The sequence below is a fragment of the Bufo gargarizans genome, chromosome 1 (genome assembly GCF_014858855.1).
Source record: "Bufo gargarizans isolate SCDJY-AF-19 chromosome 1, ASM1485885v1, whole genome shotgun sequence".
Taxonomy (NCBI): domain Eukaryota; kingdom Metazoa; phylum Chordata; class Amphibia; order Anura; family Bufonidae; genus Bufo; species Bufo gargarizans.
The window spans coordinates 107,368,836-107,380,643 of NC_058080.1; the positions used below are offsets into that span (position 1 = coordinate 107,368,836).

Here is an 11,808-nt window from a genome sequence, read left to right on the forward strand (position 1 = left end):
ATTGACTTGAATGGGTCCGTGAACCGTTGGCCGTGAAAAAAATAGGACAGGTCATATTTTTTTCACGGCCAGGAAAAACGGATCACGGATGCGGCTGCCAAACGGTGCATTTTCCGATTTTTCCACGGACCCATTGAAAGTCAATGGGTCCGTGAAAAAAAACGGAAAACGGCACAACGGCCACGGATGCACACAACGGTCGTGTGCATGAGGCCTTACCCTTATAACATGGTTACAAGGGAAAATAATAGCATTCTTAATACAGAATGCTTAGTAAAATGTCCATTGAGGGGTTAAAAATCATAAACAAATTTAACTCACCCCATCCACTTAATCGCATAGCTGATCTCCTCTTCTTTCTACTTTCTTCAGGACCTGGTTAAAGGACCTTTGATGATGTCACTGCGCTCATCACATGGTACATCACATGGTCTATCACCAAGGTTAACATCTGTCGTGGGTGAACTGTTTGAAGGTTTTTTTAACAGATGCTATCTTGGAGTACCTCAATGAAAATAAGCAAAAAATGCCATATCAGCATGGCTTCATGAGGGATCGGTCATGTCAAACTAATTTAATCAGTTTCTATGAGGAGGTAAGTTCTAGACTTGATGGAGGCAAATCAATGGATGTCATATATCCTGACTTCTCCAAAGCATTTCACACTGTACCACATAAAAGGTTAGTGTATAAAATGAGAATGCTTGCACTGGAGGAAAATGTCTGTATGTGGGTAAGTAACTGGCTCAGTAATAGAAAACAGAGAGTGGTTATTAACGGTACATACTCAGGGGTCAGTATTGGGCCCTAATTCCTTGCACAGTAAAATATCAATTTTTGCAGATGACACTAAACTATGTAAAGTAATTAACACAGAAGAGGACAGTATACTGCTACAGATGGATCTAGATAGATTGGAGGCTTGGGAAGATACAGTAAGTGGCAGATGAGGTTTAACACTGACAAATGTAAGGTTATGCACATGGGAAGGAATAATGCAAGTCACCAGTACATACTAAATGGTAAAACACTAGGTAACACTGACATTTGGTTCCTTAACAAGTGGGAGGGACATATGCAAACTGTTGTATTTCCTATAACGTTCACCTGATTTGGATGTAAATACCCTCAAATTAAAGCTGACAGTCTGCAGTTGAAGCACATCTTGTTTGTTTCATTTCAAATCCATTGTGGTAGTGTAGAAAGCCAAAAATGTTAGAATTGTCTCGATGTCCCAATATTTATAGACCTGACTGTAGAAAGTAAATTATAGTGCATTTGTATGCTTCCAGAAAATACTGATTGAGGGCTGCCATATATCAGCTTTCACAAAATAGTGATAGAGGTTTTCCATATATCTAACATAGTAACATAGTACATAAGGCCGAAAAAAGACATTTGTCCATCCAGTTTGGCCTGTCATCCTGCAAGTTGATCCAGAGGAAGGCAAAAAAAAAACCTGCGAGGTAGAAGCTAATTTTCCCCACTTTAGGGGAATAAAAAATTCCTTCCCGATCAGGCAATCAGAATAACTCCCTGGATCAACGACCCCTGTCTAGTAGCTATAGCCTGTAATATTATTACACTCCAGAAATACATCCAGGCCTCTCTTGAATTCCTTTATTGTACTCACCATCACCAGGATGTCCCCTCGTCACAGTCCTGGGGATAAATAGATGATGGGAGAGATCTCTATACTGACCCCTGATATATTTATACATAGTAATTAGATCTCCCCTCAGTCACCTTTTTTCTAAAGTGAATACCCTAATTTTGATAATCTTTCAGGGTACTGCAGTTGCCCCATTCCAGTTATTACTTTTGTTGTCCTCCTCTGGACCCTCTCCAGCTCTGCTATGTCTGCCTTGTTCACAGGAGCCCAGAACTGTACACAGTACTCCATGTGTGGTCTGACTAGCGATTTGTAAAGTGGTAGGACTATGTTCTTATCACGGGCATCTATGCCCCTTTTGATGCAACCCATTATCTTATTGGCTTTGGCAGCAGCTGCCTGACACTGGTTTTTGCAGCTTAGTTTGCTGTTTATTAAAATTCCTAGATTCTTTTCCATGTCAGTGTTACTGAGTGTTTTACTATTTAGTATGTATGGTTGACTTGCATTATACCTTTCCATGTGCATAACCTTACATTTTTCAGAGTTAAACCTCATCTGCCACTTATCTGCCCAAGCCTCCAATCTATCCAGATCCCTCTGTAGTAGTATACTGTCCTCTTCAGTGTCAATTACTTTACACAGTTTAGTGTCATCTGCGAAAATTGATATTTTACTATGCAAGCCTTCTACAAGATCATTAATAAATATATTGAAGAGAATAGGGCCTAATACTGACCCCTGAGGTACTCTACTAGTGACAGTGACCCAATCTGAGTGTGTACCGTTAATAACCACCCTCTGTTTTCTATCACTCAGCCAGTTACTTACCCACTTACAGACATTTTCTCCCAATCCGAGCATTCTCATTTTATATACTAACCTTTTATGTGGTACAGTGTCAAATGCTTTGGAGAAGTCCATATATACGACATCCATTGATTCACCGCTGTCAAGTATAAAACTTACCTCCTCATAGAAACTGATTACATTAGTTTGGCATGACCAATCCCTCATGAAGCCATGCTGATACAATGTTATTTGCTTATTTCCGTTGAGATGCTCTAAGATAGCATCTCTTAGAAAACCTTCAAACAGTTTACCCACAACAGATGTTAACCTTACCGGCCTATAGTTTCCAGGCTCTGTTTTTGGACCCTTTTGGAATATTGGCACCACATTTGCTATGCGTCAATCCTGTGGGACATTCCCTGTCAGTATAGAGTCTGCAAATATCAGAAATAAGGGTCTAGCTATGACATTACTTAATTCCCTTAGGATACGGGGGTGTAAGCCATCCGGTCCTGGCGATTTGTCTATTTTAATCTTTTTTAGTCGCTGTTGTACTTGTTCCTGGGTCAGACAGGACACTTTTAATGGGGAATTTATTTTTACATTCAGCATTTCATCTGACAGTTTATTTTCCTCAGTGAATACATTGGAGAAAAAAAATATTTAACAGCTTTGCTTTCTCCTCGTCACTCTCTGCGACTCCCCCCTCATTACTCTTTAAAGGGTTGACACCTTCAGATTTATACTTTTTAACATTTATATAATTGAAGAACATTTTTGGGTAAGTTTTACTCTCTTTGGCAATTAATCTCTCGGTCTCTAGTTTGGCTTTTATTTGTTTTTTACATGTTCTATTTTTTTCCTTATAGTTTTTCAGTGCTTCCGTGCTACCTTCCTGTTTTATTGATTTATATGCTTTCTTTTTGTCATTAATTGCTTTCTTTACAGTTATATTTATCCACATTGGTTTCTTTTTGTTACTTAACCTTTTATTCCCATAAGGTATGTACCTCTCACAATGAGATTTTAGGATGCTTTTAAAGATATCCCATTTTGTGGCTGTATTTTTATTTTTGAGGACTTTGTCCCAGTTAGTTAGGCCTATGGCCTATATTAGTTGGCTAAATTTAGCTTTTTTGAAGTTTGGTATTTTTGTTTCTCCCTGTAGAAACGCTCTTTTGAATGATAATTGGAAGGTTATTACTTTATGGTCACTATTTCCGAGGTGTCCCCCAACCTGCACGTCTGTTGTTCTGTCAGGCCTATTGGTTAAAACTAAGTCCAGTATGGCCGTCCCTCTAGTCGGGCCCTGAACCAGTTGGGAGAGGTAATTGTCTTTGGTTATTGCCAAGAACCTGTTTCCATTATGAGATGTACAGGTTTCAGTTTCCCAGTCTATATCTGGGTAGTTGAAGTCCCCCATAATAACCACCTTATTATGATTTGCCGACTTGTCTATCTCGTTTAGTAGTAGATTTCCTGTGGACTCTGGTATATTAGGTGGTTTATAGTAAACTCCTATTAGTAACAAAATACAACAAAATACAGAGTGCGGATTTTGATATACCTGCTTCAACTAACAACTGATTGAGGCCTGCCATATATCAGCTTCCACAAAATAGTGATAGAGGTTTTCCATATACCTGCGTCCACAAAATTACTGCTTGAGGGTGATATACCAGCTTCAACTAACAACTGATTGAGGACTGCCATATATCAGCTTCCACAAATACAGCTCTTTTCTAGGGACTTTGGCACAGGGTCATTTTGAAAATGACAGGCAGAGGAAGAGGCAGGCGGTTCCTCAGGGGTGGTAGGGGTCGGGCAGGTGCACCAGGCCGAAGCCTAAGTGGGAAGTTGGAGAAGGTGTGTGCGATTATGTCAAACGACGCACCAGAGTTGGTCTGAATCTTTCTTTTTGGAGTGAATACTAATGTAGGCATGTGATAAATTTGTCGCAGTCTAGTTTACATGAAATTTTGATGCATTTTGCATTACTTTTTCACCCATACTTTCTAAAATATTTTTCACCCATAGTTTTCTCTGCTGGTTTTGATGGGGTTTTTTGCACTGCTGTTTTTGGGTACAAAATGTAATTTCCTGATGTTAAAAAAAGGTCTATGGGGAATATAAAAAGCAGGACATTCAAGTGCTAGTGGTAAGACAGGCCTGTGCCTGTGGTTATTCTGATGTTTTTCTACAGGGATAAAAAATACCAGAGCCAAATTTATGCATTTGCATCTAAGGACCCTTAGGCCTCTTGCACACGAACGATATGGATTATGTCCGGATGCGTTCAGGGTGCATTCAGGAAAACTCGCAACATTTCGCAAGCAAGTTCAGTCAGTATTGTTTGTGATTGCGTTCAGTTGTTCAGTTTCTATTGCGTGGGTGAAATGCGCATTGATGCGTTTTTCACGCACATGATAGAAAACTGAATGTTTACAATCAACATCTCTTAGCAACAATCAGTAAAAAACGCCTCTGCACTTGCTTGCAGATGCGATGCGTTTTTCATGCACACCCATTCACTTCTATGGGGCCAGCATTGCGTGAAAAATGCAGAATATAGAACATGCTGCGTTTTTCATGCATGGTGTTTTGATGCGTGAAAAACAACGCTCATGTACACAGACCCATTGAAAAAAATAGGTCCGTATTCAGTGCGGGCGCAATGCGTTCGCATCATGCATTGCATCCACGCGGAAAACCCGCTCGTCTAAAAGGGGCCTTATTGTAATTATGATTTCTCAGCATTTCCACTTACAGTTGGCTCAATACACCAGGGTTCCCTTCACACACATGAAGGAGCAAGCAGCAAAACTGAGCAAGTGTTTCCACCTCGGCACATTTATTGAAAATGGCCACAGAAGTTAGTGGACTATCTAGGGTTTATTACTCTTCCTATATATTATATATGGCCTAGCACTCGCGCTGAGTTTTACAGACTGCAGTATGGGAATAAATATCTAAAAATCTATATTTTGAATGCAAAGGAAACACTTCCTACTGAAATAAATGCGAAGCATAAAAAATAGCTCTGTATGTGTGTGTGAGATTTTGTGTGGTTTTTGGAGCATATCTGTGTCAACATGCTGTACAGCTAACATTATACTAACATTATTTTTCTTATCTCAGCACAGTCAGACTGCCTGTTGCTTGTTCTATGGCATTGGCTACTATAAGTACTGCTGATTATCTAAACCTGCTTGGTTCTGCCACACCTTGCCAGAGCAACAATGTCTCACTGTTAAATTCTGAATTGTTTGCTATTTTGAATTTCACCCAGACTGTTTGTCTTTCTTTTGAGTGATGCCTATCCTGACTTATGTCTTAGATTAGGGTTCCATTGTGATTTATTGTGCATGTACCGAATTCCTATGAAATATGTACATGTGATGTCAATGATATCATATGTCCCCAATGTCACAATTGCAAAAAAAATCCATGCAAAGCTTTGTATTTTGTGCAATAATTGCATAAAATCAATTGTATACTTCAACTCTATTTACTACTAACGCACACAGCATATTGTATATCAGTGCTAATGTGTTGCATGAACTCTGTCCGTCTTGACCTTTGCTTTTTGAGGGATGACTGTCTTGACCTGTGTTACATTCACATGATAGTGGAAAAAAATGGCCATGAAAAAAGGACACACATCTTTCTACCATTTTTGCATCCATTTTCTGGCTGTCTGGCTGTTTCTGTAATGGCCGTTTTGCGCAGCCTCTAACTGCCATAGATTTGAGTTTCTGGCGCACAGATTTGCTTCTTACGCATCTTACTCCGTCCAGATCACAGAGGAATGCCAGTCTTGATAAATGTTACCATGAGTCTTCTCCTCTCTCTGAATCCACTCCTGGCTTTGGCTTCAAAAACTTTTCCTGTAAGTACAGCTGAAAAGCAAACTTTAAGACAAAGATTACTAATGTGAGAATAGCTCAGTGGTAGAGCAGCTGAGTGCAAACCATGAAGTCCTGGGTTCAAATCTCATTGTTTAACTTGTATCAGGTGGTGACTTCTGCAAAAGTCACACGTAGCAAATGAGCCATAATCCAGGTCTAATCACACTTTTAGCTCTTAAACATAGACCACAGTGAAAAGTGGAGAGGATCATGAAATGTTGCAAAAATGAAGCAGTTGCCATGACTTGTGACTTTTTATGCCACAAAAGTCACATATCTGATTTCATAAACAACCCCCCTGTCTTTCCTCCTCAATAGCCAGTGATTAATGCATGGTTGCTCAGTGCGATACAGAAGCGATGGGCGTGCTGATCAGTGTCAATATGGCAGGAGGGCAGAGCAAATATATATATGGATAGTACATATGTTAATTTCTATAAATATATAGGAGCCAACAGGGAGGGAAAAAGGATTAACCCCCCTGCTCTTTGCTGTGTACATTGATATGCCTTAGTGACGTTCATTTAGAGAGCGCTGCTAAGGGGCTTTTCAAGCCAAGTTTTCTCATATATATATGTAAAAGTTCTCTAAATTAAGTATATTAGAAAAAAAATCTTCCTACACATTAGAATGGCAGAATTAAATCTGCAGTAAATTCCCACAAAGCTTTATTACTGAAAATCTTGCCTCTCCATCCATGGTTTAAGGTGGATTTCTATGTTTAGGTTTTTTTTATGCAGCTTTTGAAGCCAAAGTCAAAAACAGATCACAAGTGGAAAAAAGACTGAGCCTTCAATCAACTTCTGGCTTTGGATTCAAAACCTGTTACTGTGACTATGGCTGAGAAGAAAATGACACATCCTAACAACCAGTGTTAACAAAGGGGGTATAGCTCAGTGGTAGAGCATTTGACTGCAGATCAAGAGGTCCCCGGTTCAAATCCGGATGCCCCCTTCTGTTTTTTTTACTGCTAACATTATTTTTATTATATGATGATATTGTCTGTAAAGCACTGTGGAATATGTCAGTGCGATATAAGTGAGTACATTGAATAAATATTATGCAGAGTAACTCAACACAAAAATTAGCACATTCAAGCCATGCAGTTTGTTGCCTGCTCTATGGCTAAAAAAATTCCACAGAAAAAACTAAAATAAAAACATCCTGCACGATATGATATACAAATGTGCGGATGTCCCTGGCCATCAGGAGCGCAGACGCCGCACATATGGTGTGCTGCTCCTAGTCACCTCCATGTGCATAAATAATATGGCCAGGGACATCCGCACATTTGTATATCATATCGTGCAGGATGTTTTTATCTTAGTTTTTTCTGTGGATTTTTTTTGTCTATGTAGTATTTGCTTGAGGAAGTGGCACCTTCAAGTGTGAAAGCGCACCTATTTTATCTCAGGAGTAGCATTCCTCTGCACTTTTGCCCTTCCTATCCAATAGAGCGCCTTGATTAGGTGGTACATATGGCTGTGCTTGCTCCTCCTCCCATTGGTTGCTTGATGCACATGGAGGTGACTAGGAGCAGAACACCATATGTGCGGGGTCTGCGCTCCTGAACATAGAAGCCCAACGGCCTAGGTAGGTTTAGCGTAGGACCCGCCTGACCTGAGACCACCTTGACGTTCGGTAGGCGGGCTCAGATGTGTTTTGATCAAAATATATTGACTAAGTGTATCCGATATTATCATATCAGAGGGAGGACTTTGTCCATATATAGTGCTTGCATCTACTTTACTAAGTGCATTATTATCTTATTTCTGTGGTTTTCTGCTCTATGGCTACTGTCAGTACTTCTGATTATCGAAACCTGCTTGGTTCTGCCACACCTTGCCTGAGCAACAATATCTCAATGTTAAATTGTGAATTATTTGCTATTTAGCATTTGAGCCACACTGTTTGTCTCTTCCTTTTGAGTGATGCTTGTCCTGACCTATGTCTTAGATTAGGGTTCCATTGTTATTTATTGTGCATGTACAGAAAATCTCATTTTAAAAATATACTATATTCCTATGAAATATGTACATGTGATGTCAATGATGTCATATGTCCCCAATGTCACAATTGCAAAAAATCCATGCAAAGCTTTGCATTTTGTGCAATAATTACATAACATCAATTGTATACTTCAACTCTATTTACTACTAACGCACACAGCATATTGTATATCAGTGCTAATGTGTTGCATGAACTCTGTCCGTCTTGACCTTAGTTTTTTGAGGGATGACCGTCTTGATGACTGAGTGAAAAAAAAATGGCCATGAAAAACGGACACACATCTTTTTACCATTTTTGCATCCATTTTCTGGCTGTCTGGCTGTTTTTGCAATGGCCGTTTTGCGCAGCAGTTTTCTTCCAAACGATTCTTTGCATATTTGCCGGAATGCAGCTGGATCTCCACTGCTCCCCATTATAGATAATGGGGCCGGACGGAGCTTTACAAACTCTCTCTCTCTCTCCAGGAGTATTTCAAGGTAAAGATTTTCTGAATTTCCTTGTTCTTCATGGTAGCAAATCGATTTTCCCTGAAATGGTGTAAAAAAATCGAATAAAATCATACTTACCTTCCACTTGCTCGCGACGGGCTGGCTGCCGCCATCTTTATTGAAGGTCTCACATAAAATCCCGGCCGGCCTATGTGGTGACATCATCATGGCTGCACAAGATTTTGCGCCAGATCTTTAATCAAGATAGTAGCGGCCGACCCGTCACGAGCAAATGGATGAGGTAAGCATAATGTTATTTTTTTTTATTTTTTATTTTACACTGTAATATTGCTATCAGATTCCGCAATCAGCTATGTACGTGGCATCTGAGGGGTGCAATGATGGGGAGCAGCACAATCGCCCCTCCCTGTCATTGCAACTGATCCTTACATAGAAATGCACTTCATGACGAAGTAATTCGGCACAAAGGGAATTTTTCTTTTTATTCAGTGAAGCAGCGAATCAAATTTTTCAATACTTCACTCAACACTGGTAAAGATGTTTGGTCCACAGATGGTTAGTCTCTGTAGCTTGAGGCCTAGTACTGAGGAGTGGATCACGTGGACTGCCTTCTCCCTCCTTCCTGGCTAACACAGGACTTCCCTAGACTAGATTGAGCTAAGGGTGGAGCTAATAGTCCACACTTCAGTTTCCCTAGAGGCCATGCCAGAGTTGGTTAACTCCGTCACTCCCATACATTACCACTCTGGGGATTAAAAAACATAAAATGATAGAACATAAATGAACAAAACAATTTGCAAGTACCTCCTGCTCTGGGGTACTACAATAGTATTGTCAAGTACTGCATATGGCTGTGTACTTGATTTGAGGGCATGTACTTCCTCGGGGTGGAAGAAATCTGTGTTGCCCCAGCATTTCTTTCCCTGTACATATAATATACAGTAGGGATCAGCAACCTCTGGCACTCCACCTGTGATGCAACTACAACTCCCAGCATGCACACTAGCTTGGTTATTCTCAGGACTCCCATAGAAGTGAATGGAGCATGCTGCGAGCCCTAGATTCACCACAGCTGGAGTGCTGGAGGTTGCTGATCCCTGATATACAATATAATGAGAGATCATGCACATAGGTCCCCTATAGAGGAGGCATAATTGTTGAATTTCGTAATCAATTAGTAATAATTTTTTTAAGCTTCTTGACACTTTTCTAAAGTTGCAAAAAAAAAGGGTGTGGCTTAGCAGGAGGGGGTGGTGCCTATCGCAGCGTGCCGGATTTACTATAACTTGTGCCAGAAACTGGTGTAAGTTATAGCTCAAGGGTATACCAGCCTCTAACTGACATGGATTTGAGTTTCTGGCGCACAGATCTGCCTCTTACGCATCTTACTCTGTCCAGCACACAGAGGAATGCCAGTCTTGATAAATGTTACTATAAGTCTTCTCCTCTTTTTGAATCCACTCCTGGCTTTGGCTTCAAAAACTGTTCCTGTAAGTACAGCTGTAAAGCAAACTTAAAGGCAAACATTACTAACAGGAGAATAGCTCAGTGGTAAAGCATTTGATTGCAAACCATGGAGTCCTGGGTTCAAATCTCATTGTTTCACCTTTATCAGGTGGTGACTTCTGCAAAAGTCACACTTAGCAAATGAGCCATAATCCAGGTCTAATCTCACTTTTAGCTCTTAAACATAGACCACTGTGAAAAGTGGAGAGGATCATGAAATGTTGCAGTTGCTATGAAAATGAAGCAGTTGCCATGACTTGTGACTTTTTATGCTACAAGTCACATATCTGATTTTATAAATGACCCTCTGTCTCTTCTCCTCAATAGACAGTGCTTAATGTATGGTTGCTCAGTGCGATACAGAAGCGCAGGGCGCGCTGATCAGTGTCAATATGGCAGGAGGGCAGAGCAAATATATATATATGGATAGTACATATGTTAATTTCTAGAAATATATAGGAGCCAACAGGGAGAGAAAAAGGATTAACCCCGCTGCTCTTTGCTGTGTACATGGATATGTCTTAGTGACGTTCATTTAGAGAGCGCTGCTCATTTAAGGGGCTTTTCAGGCCAAGTTTTCTCATATAGATGTACAAGTTCTCTAAATTAAGTGTATTAGAAAAAAAATTCCTATCACTTTCCCTACACATTAGAATAGCAAAGTGAAATCTGCAGTAAATTCCCACAAAGCTTTATTACTGAAAAACTTGCCTCTCCATCCATGGTTTAAGGTGGATTTCTATGTTTAGGTTTTTTTATGCAGCTTTTGAAGCCAAAGTCAAAAATTGACTTTGGCCTTGGATTCAAAACCTGTTACTGTAACTATAGCTGATAAGAAAATTAGACATCCTAACAGTCTGCATTACCTAGGGGGGTATAGCTCAGTGGTAGAGCATTTGACTGCAGATCAAGAGGTCCCCGGTTCAAATCCGGATGCCCCCTTAATTTTTTTTTTGCTAACATTATTTTTATTATATGATGATATTGTCTGTAAAGCACTGTGGAATATGTCAGTGCGATATAAGTGAGTACATTGAATAAATATCATGCAGAGTAACTCAATATTATGCATGTAACACAAAAATCAGCCCATTCAAGCCATGCAGTTGGTTGCCTGCTCTATGGCTACTGTCAGTACTTCTGATTATCGAAACCTGCTTGGTTCTGCCACACCTTGCCTGAGCAACAATGTCTCAATGTTAAATTGTGAATTGTTTGCTATTTAGCATTTGACACACACTGTTTGTCTCTTCATTTTGAGTGATGCCTGTCCTGACCTATGTCTTAGATTAGGGTTCCATTGTGATTTATTGTGCATGTACAGAAAATATCATTTTAAAAATATACAGTATTCCTATGAAATATGTACATGTGATGTCAATGATATCATACACAGCATATTGTTTATCAGTGCTAATGTGTTGCATTAACTCTGTCAACCTTGATCTTTTGTAAAAAAAAAAAGTTTTTTCTAAGGGCCCTTTCACACCTGCGTTATAGTCTTCCGGCATAGAGTTCCGTCGTCGGGGCT

General features: G+C 39.9%; 2 non-coding genes across 2 annotated transcripts; both read left to right on the plus strand.

Annotated features, from left to right (window-relative positions):
* The first annotated feature begins 7,194 nt into the window (after nt 1-7,194).
* On the plus strand, nt 7,195-7,266 carry TRNAC-GCA. Its single transcript has one exon. It is a non-coding gene; the product is annotated as a tRNA-Cys (tRNA).
* A 3,881-nt stretch (nt 7,267-11,147) lies between these two features.
* On the plus strand, nt 11,148-11,219 carry TRNAC-GCA. The gene has a single exon. It is a non-coding gene; the product is annotated as a tRNA-Cys (tRNA).
* Nucleotides 11,220-11,808: the final 589 nt, after the last annotated feature.